At 35.4% G+C, this 9,908-nt stretch overlaps 1 long non-coding RNA gene across 1 annotated transcript; it reads left to right on the top strand.

Annotated features, from left to right (window-relative positions):
• Nucleotides 1–5,857: 5,857 nt before the first annotated feature.
• LOC121415484 lies at nt 5,858–9,182 on the top strand. Its single transcript, XR_005970012.1, has 3 exons — nt 5,858–5,898; nt 8,498–8,617; nt 9,155–9,182. It is a non-coding gene; the product is annotated as an uncharacterized LOC121415484 (long non-coding RNA).
• The last annotated feature ends 726 nt before the right edge of the window (nt 9,183–9,908 follow it).

Genomic DNA, 9,908 nt, shown 5'->3' on the forward strand with positions numbered 1-9,908 from the left:
CTTATTTATCCCACTCTTCCCTGTTTAATTTAGGAGTGATTTTTAGTTACGTTCTTTAAAGCTCCATAGGTTATTACAAAATTATCAGTATGCCATTGGTGTTTTTGGATTTGACAATTCATAAGACATTGACGTTTAAGTGATGGTAGTGGTAGTCATCGATTGTGATTACGAAGATGACTGATAATTCATCTGACAATGATATTCTAAAGATCATTAAAATCATCATATAGTCATCATTATAATCCACATCATTCATCAAAGTAATATAATGTAGAAGCACCAGCATCTTTAAGGTCAAGTCCACCCCAGAATATTGTTTATTGTAACTGATAGAGCAAAATCAAACAAGCAAAATGCTGAAAATTTCATCGCTGAAAATCGGATGTAAAATAAGAAAGTTATGACATTCCTAATTTCGCTTATTTTTTTTAACAGAACAGTTATATGCACAACTCATTATGCAAATAAGAGAGTTGATGATGTCCCTCACTCACTATTTTTGGGTGTTTTTTTTTAATTTAAATTACATACAATATTTCAATTTTTACAGATTTGACAAGTATCAACTTAACTTAATCATGATGGTCATTCCACATGTTCAGGGAGAATTACAATTTGCTTCACATGACAATGACGAGAAAATGAGATTTTTTTATATAATAAAATACAAAACAAATAGTGAGTGATTGAAGTCATCAATCTGCTCATCGGCATACTGACCAGCATGCACATACAGTATAACTGTTATGCGAAAATAAGCGAAACTTTAAAATGTCATACCTTTTTTTAATATTACATCCGCTTGTGATGATGAAATTTTCGTTGTTCTGCTTGTTGGATTTTTCTCCTTTTATTCAAATCAACTTTTTATTGGGGTGGTCTTTTCCTTTACCATCATAATTAGCACCATCATCACAATCATCAATACAGCTATCGACATAAAAACCATCAAAATCAACATTAACAAAGAACATCAACTTTAACATATAGTACATCATCACGATTATCATAATAATCATAATTCCTCATCACTAGAAGAATCATCAGCATCAATTTCGTCAGCATTATCATCACCGCTATCATCATCATCATGAAAGAGAAAATGAGCATATAATTGCACAATTTATGCATTGAATCATTTGTAAGCCAGTAAGTAATCAGCTGACCAATAGTGTGCACCCTTGCATTTAATGATTTAATGTAAACTATATTTCGCACGTTTAAGAAACAAAAACTTTAATTGTATAAACTTATCCTCTCATGAAGACGATTAAACCAAAGTCCACTAGTGTTTCACTCTTAAACAAAATACTAAAGCAGTTTCCAGCTCAGTTACTTATCAAAACCTGCACATGAATATAACTACTTAACACAAGACCACATATATTTCCATCATATAGACTGGTAGATAGAAATATTAGGACACTATACCAATTTTTACTATCGCTAAAGCATTTCCAAACTGGGTTTCAACTAGGACCAACAAACCTCTTTTGTCCATGAATTTAGAATATATATCTACTAGGACCAACAAACCTCTTTTGTCCATGAATTTAGAATGTATATCTACATAAACAAAAATGTTACTTCCCAAAGTTTAGTTTAATTCATCAACTTGATATCATTACATGATATTTAGTCAGAATGAATCTTTTAAAAAACATCAAACTCTGCAGGTCCAAAAATTCTCAACATAAATAATTATTATTCGGTACAATTTTGTGGCATCCATGGTCCACCCATAAATATTTGTGAACAAGTGTGACATGTGAAAATGCTAAAAGATAAAATAATTCGAGAAAAAATCATAAGTATTCAAAGAGGATTTCAGTAGTGGGATAGAGGGTGCTTAAAATCTTAACTGCTGGTTTGAGAAATGTATGTTTATAATCAGCTAAACATCAAGACAAAATTTGGAGTGTCCTTGAATTTTAATCGAATTAAAAATTGACCATTATGTGCGATGCTGTTCACTGATTGGGCTATTCTTGGGTAAAGATATATCTAGTCACTTATGTCACCATTCATTGCCTGTCATATACTAACATGTTTAAATGAACTTTTTTCCACATTTGGGGGATATAAAAAATGAATTAATCTATTTAAAAATTTCATTACTGTTTCAACAAATTTTAATACTAATTTTTGTGGGCAAAAGCAGTCTATAGTTTTTTCAAAATATTTTCCTAAACTGCTGATATAAGAGCTTGTAACATACATGCATATAGATTTTTGGCAAAATATTTGAATATCATTTGAAAATCAAATACCACCACTGAACTATATATACATTCGATTTAAGCTCTAAATTACTTTGGTGTCTACTGTCACATGAAATAATACAGACGTGTATGCCACTATGCCTTAACTTCAATGTAGCAAATGTTTCCTAAACTGTTGTAGCTAGTCCATAAAATACAAAAACTGTTCATAGATAATTTTGAATTTTATTGAAAGAAATGACATTAAAGATAAGATTGAATCTTAAATTTTGAGTTTTGAGTTTTAAAATTAAAGTATGTGCATTAGTAAATTTTACAAGTGTCCCTAAATCCGCTCACCATTTATTCAGGGATCATACTTTAGTAATAATGAGATTTATGTGAAGGGAGAATAAAAAGATAAAAATGAGCATAAAAGTTTGAAGGAAATTTCGACAAGGAATGAGAAGTACATGTATTAAAGGGCACTTTGAAAAATAAGAACACGACATGTATACAAATCTCAAATTGGCAACTTGGTTTCTCAATGTTAAAAATTTACTGCTACCTGGACAATACAACATGCATGCTGTGTTCCAAAATTACTTTAATTTCTCTGAATCACCTTACTGAAATAAACTTCTAAAAAAAGTTTTGAAATCTCATTTTGTTCAACTATATTGATCTGGCTCTAAAGGCCTGGTCACACCGCCCGAGCGTTGTTGGAGCGGTTATGGAGCGGAGAGAAAAAAATCATCACTGCTCGCTACCGTTCATCATTTTCGATTTTGATTGTTTTCTTTTTTTGTTTTCGATTTTTTCCCCAATTTTGTGAGCGAAATTCGACCCTCTCCCCCTACCGCTCAACAACCGCTCCAACAACGCTCGGGCGGTGTGACCAGGCCTATCCCTTATAAAAATCGCCAATGGTATTTGAATGGTGCCGAATGGTAGTTGAATGGTAATCTGAATGGTAAATGGTACGTGAATGGTATTTAAGTGGTGTTTCAATGGTAAGTTCTTAATGGTAATTGGTAGTTTATTTAATGGTAAATGGTATACCATATACCGAATGGTGTTTCAGTGGTATGTGACTAATGATATGATTGGTATGATGAATGGTATACCATTTACCCAATGGTGTCTCAGTGGTATTCAATGGTGTCTCAGTGGTATGTGCTTGTAATGGTATGATTGGTATGATGAATAGTATACCATACATCCAATGGTGTCTCAGTGGTGTACAATGGTGTCTCAGTGGTATTCAATGGTGTCTCAGTAGTATGTGCCTGTAATGGTATGATTGGTATGATCAATGGTATACCATACACCAATGGTGTCTCAGTGGTATACAATGGTGCTCAGTAGTATATGCCTCTAAAGGTATGACTGGTATACAATGGTGTCTCAGTGGTATTCAATGGTGTCTCAGTAGTATGTGTCTTTGATGGTATGACTGCATGGTATACCATGATATACCCAATGGTGTCTCAGTGGTATACAATGGTGTCTCAGTGGTATTCAATGGTGTCTCAGTGGTATGTGCTTGTAATGGTATGATTGGTATGATGAATAGTATACCATACATCCAATGGTGTCTCAGTGGTATACAATGGTATCTCAGTGGTATTCAATAGTGTCTCAGTAGTATATGCCTCTAATGGTATGACTGGTATAATGAATGGTATACCATGCACCAATGGTGTCTTAGTGGTATACAATGGTGTCTCAGTGGTATTCAATGGTGTCTCAGTAGTATGTGTCTCTATAATGGTATGACTGGTATGATGAATTGTATACCATATACCCAATGGTGTCTCAGTGGTGTCAAATGGTGTCTGAGTAGTATGTGCCTCTAATGGTATGACTGCATGGTATACCATTATATACCCAATGGTGTCTCAGTGGTATTCAATGGTGTCTCAGTAGTATGTGCCTCTATAATGGTATGATTGGTATCAATATGGTGTCTTAGTAGTATGTGCCTAGTGGTATATAATATAATCATGTTGGATAATTGTAAAGCTATAGTGGCTTAGTGGTGTTTGCCTAATGAATGCCATTTGTGTTAATGCTGAATGATATGCCCAATTGCATTACCCATTAACATAATTCCGAAGATTTAAAGAAAATATATCAAAGATTAAAAGGTATTTAGAGTTAATTAAATATTTGACCTGTGACTTTTATGCGAGCAGCTTCCCCAAATCAAGTGTAATCGCTCATGATTGTAAACATGGTCTCTTGCATTCTTTTAAATTGTCTTTGTCCTTATTAAGTAAAAGGTCTATATGTGTTTAAATATTATTGATCCAGTGGTTATGATACAATATTATAAATTTGTTATATTTTACAATTGTACATAAATTTAAATCTGATGCAATGGGTGCATGCAAAAATAAAATCAATCGGTCAATGAAATCTTTTTTGATAAAAAGGGTTTTAATTTTTAATTAATAAGTTTTATTCTATTTTTATAATCATTTTGCTTGTTTATGGCCGCTTTTTATAAAAAGAACTATATATTTAGTGTTCCAAGAAGATATTTGCAATCAATCCCAAAATTCGATCAGATGCAAATTTACAGGTGATGATACATTAAGTTTATCTAGAACATATCAATTTGGAACTCTCATGATTTTGGAGTCTGAAATTGATTTGCGTTCGATTGCTTCGATTGCAAGTTTATTGCAATGCCCCATATTTTGCTCAAAATGAATTCACTGTTGGTTGTCTTGGTCCCCCAACCTCTATCAAATTCCCATCCGCAAACCCTGATTTGGTCTGTCTGCAACGTCAAAAGCCCCATCTGACCCATTTGTACGCTATTATAGCTGCTTCCAATCATGAATTATTTCACCCTTTTTTTACAAATGATATTTCCAAAATTCTAATTCTATTTTAGGCTCTAAATATTCTTTCCCACTTGTGGACGGCGTTTATAAAGAGGAGAGCTATTCTATAGGCCGGCATTACTTGATTGAAATGATTTATCCACATGGTCTTGCTCCCTCACCCCTATCAAAATTCCCTGCCGCCATACAGGGTATAGTACAATGTAACAGAAAAGAAATCTACTGAATGAAATCTCAATTTCAATCATTACAAAAGCAAATTAAAAGGGAAGAAGAGTGAGTAAAAATATATATATAAAGGGGAAAAAACAAGAAAAGAAAAAAGGCAAAGAAGAAAAGAAAGATTAACAGAAAAGAAAAAAAGACAACGAAAATAAAAAAAGTGAAGGGATCGAAAACTTTTTTCATAGATTCCAAGATCCAAGGAAAACAGTGGCATGCACTCACGCCATCATGGTTTCCAACCCAGAACCAATCGAGAGGAAAAAGAAGACACCCCTGATTTGGTTTTAATTCACCCCCCCACCCATATCGGGATGTGTATTTATCTTGGCGAAGAAGTCCCCTCCCCCCATATTTTGTCATAATTTATCCCCCCCATATGCTTTGGCGAGAGGGGCCGCTTGGCTGCTTGCCAGGTAGCTCTATTATACGTGTTGTTCTCGCACTACGCACGCGCGAACGGCTAACCGCCAAGTGCAATATTTGAAAAAGAAAACTCGATCTACCGGTACTACCGTTTTGCTGTTGATAAGTCCGTCGATAATTCATCAAAAACTAAAGGAACACGGGTCAGATTCGGACAGCGACTTCAAAGTCATTTGTAGAAGGCTATAACAGTAAGTTCTATAACAATTTTCTTTGATTTATTTCTCAAATTGTCTCAAAATGTTAGATGTCGTTGTACTGCCACGACATGCACGACCACTGCACTGCCACCGTCACTGCCCCGTTGGCGCTGGCCGCTGCTCTACGGGCCGGGACGTGGCTTTGACGATAGGGAGTGCTTATGGTTTATGCTTTGTATTGGCAGAGTTAAGATCGGCGAGCATTGAATAGTAATTCGCTCATATTGCCTGATGTTTATTGTCAATGTTTTACAAAAACCATCTCTGAATACATTGAATTCGTGAATGAATGATTTGTTAATGCTAATGTCAAGACTGTCAAAGTTTTAATTGTGAATAAATAGACCGTTACTGCACACGTTAATTTACTGAAATTGAAAACTTGCCGACAAATATTGCTTTGAAATTAGGCCTATAATTTGTTGTTGTTGTTGATAGATGTTGGTAAATGAGATAAAATGGAGGTGAAACATGGTAAGGGTCCTAAAGTTTAAAAAATGATAAAGGCTACGCAGGTCTATAACTTTGCTACACTGTACACACCACTCATTGCACATACTATTTCAATGGTAAAATGTGCACTTTGTGTGTGGAACTGTGACTGGACGGAGTGACAAACGATTCCTATTCAATTTTTCTACAGAGGCTGCAATAAATATGCAGAGAAAACTGGCGCTAATGCAGTTTTGCACCGGCCGATTACCAGCATACCTCATCACCAAAACTTGTTCCCAAATGTCATGACAGGTCTCTCAGTCACATTTCGATGTTAATATACCCACCGTTTTTCAAAATATTGGGAATGGCTGTATTTAGTCTTCGATCTCGACGTCGTTGATCTAATCCGTAGACATCACTTCGCGGATCTCTCGGATTCGCCGTAATATTTATATGGACTGAAGTTAGCAACCAAATCATGCTAACATGTGGCAAACAAACTGCCAGCATGCCGCATGCGAATCTTTTGATCGCATAACTTCGGTCCATATCAACATGACGGCGAATCCAAGCGATCTGCAATATTTTGAAAAGTGGTGGGCATATTGTGTATTGATCTCAAAATGTGTGTAGACAATTCTGGTGGGGAGTTTTGCTTGAAGTTGCATGCACAACGAACAATTGTCCATAGACTGTGTACAACGGATAGATCGTCTCCGCACAGCGATTCGAAGACCGCTGATTGGTCAATAGCGCAGATCACGTCATGACCACGTGGTCCCAAAAATAATTCCTTTGGACTGCGTGCGGAAGTATCGATAACGATATCCGGTCATGTTGTGTACACGGTAAATGGTCTTGGTTCGTGATCGGATCGCTCCGGTATCGATCGAAAATTATCGAAACTGCAATTTCATGCATATTCACGCGACGCTCCGAAACCCGGAAGCCAATTGACTTTATGCACGTTGCGATAGACTCTACAAATTCCAACGAACACGATGACATATAGACGCTAATTCGTAAGATTTTGACGGAAAAGCAAGAAGTATTCAAAATTCGCTTACCTGTGCGGTATCGGTGAGAAAATAGATCCTCCGAGAATACCTTTCATAATTCATATAAAATATAGGAAAATTGAAATTCTAGGTCGATTTTGGTACGAGGTGATAGGGAATTGCACACTTGTTTTGGTGGAATTCTGTGTGGGGAAACAAAAGGCTTGCACTGCGCATGCTTACTATATTTTCATTCATAAATTGGTTCTCGGCAGTGGCTGGATGACGTCATGTAATAAGCAAAAATGTACACGACCGCTACGTTCACGCTCCGCTATCCGTTGTACACAATTGTTCACTGTGAGTTGGCTGGTGTGAAACTGCATTAGTGCCGGAGGGTATTCTTAGATCCTTTCATGGGGCTAGGCATATCAATTTTTAAAGTAAATTTTATCCTCTTTTAAAGTTAAGTTTGTCCTGTGATCACATTTTATCTGTTTTTATTTATTTACTGATCAAAACTTGCCTAAAAAACGTCTGGAGTTCATCCACTGGCATATGATTGTCCATGAACGGATCCATGATTTCTCAAAGGGGGTAGTGGGGCACATTTTCCCAAGGAAACTTTAAATAACAAGCAAACCAAAAAGGAGATCCTCTTGTATGAGACAATATTTTTAATATAAATATTTGCTGTAACTTTCGAAGGGGGGGGGGGAACACTTGTGTAAGAAAGCCACATTTTTATCAAACACATCAACTATTGCTCTCAAGGTGGGGGCACAGGTCAAATGTGCCCACTTGGATCTGCTTCTGCGATTGTCAATACCAGAAAAATGGAATTTATGTCATCGATTACCCTCTTGAAAATCGCTGCTCTAGAAATTTGATTTCAGATGACATAGCTATTACTAGTATAAAGCATGCACAGTTATAATGAAGCCTTGTCTGAACTACGCTGAAATACTATCACATTTCCTTATTTTTATCCTAAATTCTGGGCTGGTAATCAGAGGTCCATGAAAAATATCTTTAACATTAAAGTTCTAATATCATTATTTTTCTATTACTATATTAGTATTCTATTTTTGTTTGTATCTGCATATACATGCAGATTTTACAACACTTAAATTGATTTTATTTCATTTTCAAAGTTTGGACGACGGATACACTGGATGATAAGGTAGATGATCCAGCCTTATCTTGGAATGACACGATGGGTGTTGAACACAGAAAACGTACCGTGTACAAGAAACAATTGGAGTTTATGAAAGGTAGGTGTGTAAGAATTTTCTTCAGTAGAAAAAAATGCAAAGCTTCATGAGATAAAACAGATTGTATTCCTGCAGTGGCATAGCTGAAAAAAAACCTTGTCAGGAATGGTAAAAAATCCTTAGAAAGGACAAATGTCATCCCAATTTAGAGGAGCACACGTCTTTTCTGACACCCCCCCCCCAGAAAAAAAATCAGTATGTTGGCTGAGGGGGGAAGGGTGGACACTTTTTCCCCAGGTATTCATTTGTTGTGGTATTTGTCATCATTGGGGCAACCTCCCATTATAAAATAGGTTATTGTCTACCCATCTATGGTTAAACATAAATTTATTTATCATATTTTACAAAATGTTTTGTTGATATTTGTTAATTGGTATCATTCAATTGAATGGTAGAGTATACTGCAAATTTCTCAATATATAAAAAAATATATGAACTTCTAAAGAAAGCTTACACACATGACAAGCATTCATATTTTGAACCCTTAGCTAATATACTGTCTTTTGCATTGTTTTCATCCAATATTTCTTATTACAGCTTCAAGGAATTAATCCTGCCGGGTACCCATTCACTTCATCTGGGTCTAGTGATGCACAGTGTGGATGGAATTCGGGCTGAAGGAAAACACACCATGGCTAGGACTCAAATTCACGACCCTCTGTTTGAAAGGTGAGAGTCAGAACCACTAGACCACGACGTTCCCAGCTGATGTCATATCCCCACTTGTTCTTTTGTATTTTATTACAAGAAGTCGCGCTAATTTACATTTTGTCCTCCGAGAACTATAAAAAATGGAGTGAAAATTTATTTCAAAGACATGTCCACCCTAACAAAAAAGTTGATTTGATTAAAAAGAGAAAAATCAAACATAAAAATCGGATGAAAAATAAGAAAGGTATGACATTTTTAAGTTTCGCTCAATTTCACTTAATAGTTACATGCACATCCAGGTCGGTATGCAAATGAGGGAACTGATGACATCACTCATTCACTTTTCTTTGTTTTTTAAATATGAAATATTATAATTTTCTCCTCACTGTCCTATGAAATAAAGTTTTATTTTTATTTTTTATTGTCAAATCTGTAAAAAAATTGAAATATTGTACAATTCAAACAATGAAAACCAAAACAAAAAGTGAGGGTCTTATTTTGCATCCGATTTAGATGAAATATTTTGCATGATGCTTGCCTGATTTTCTCTGTTGATTCAAAACAATCTTTTCTGTGGTGGACTAGACCTTTAATGTGAAGATATGCATTGCTGGAAATAATGATATGATACTTGGGACAT

This window comes from Lytechinus variegatus, chromosome 1 (assembly GCF_018143015.1).
Source record: "Lytechinus variegatus isolate NC3 chromosome 1, Lvar_3.0, whole genome shotgun sequence".
In the NCBI taxonomy this organism is placed as follows: Eukaryota; Metazoa; Echinodermata; class Echinoidea; order Temnopleuroida; family Toxopneustidae; genus Lytechinus; species Lytechinus variegatus.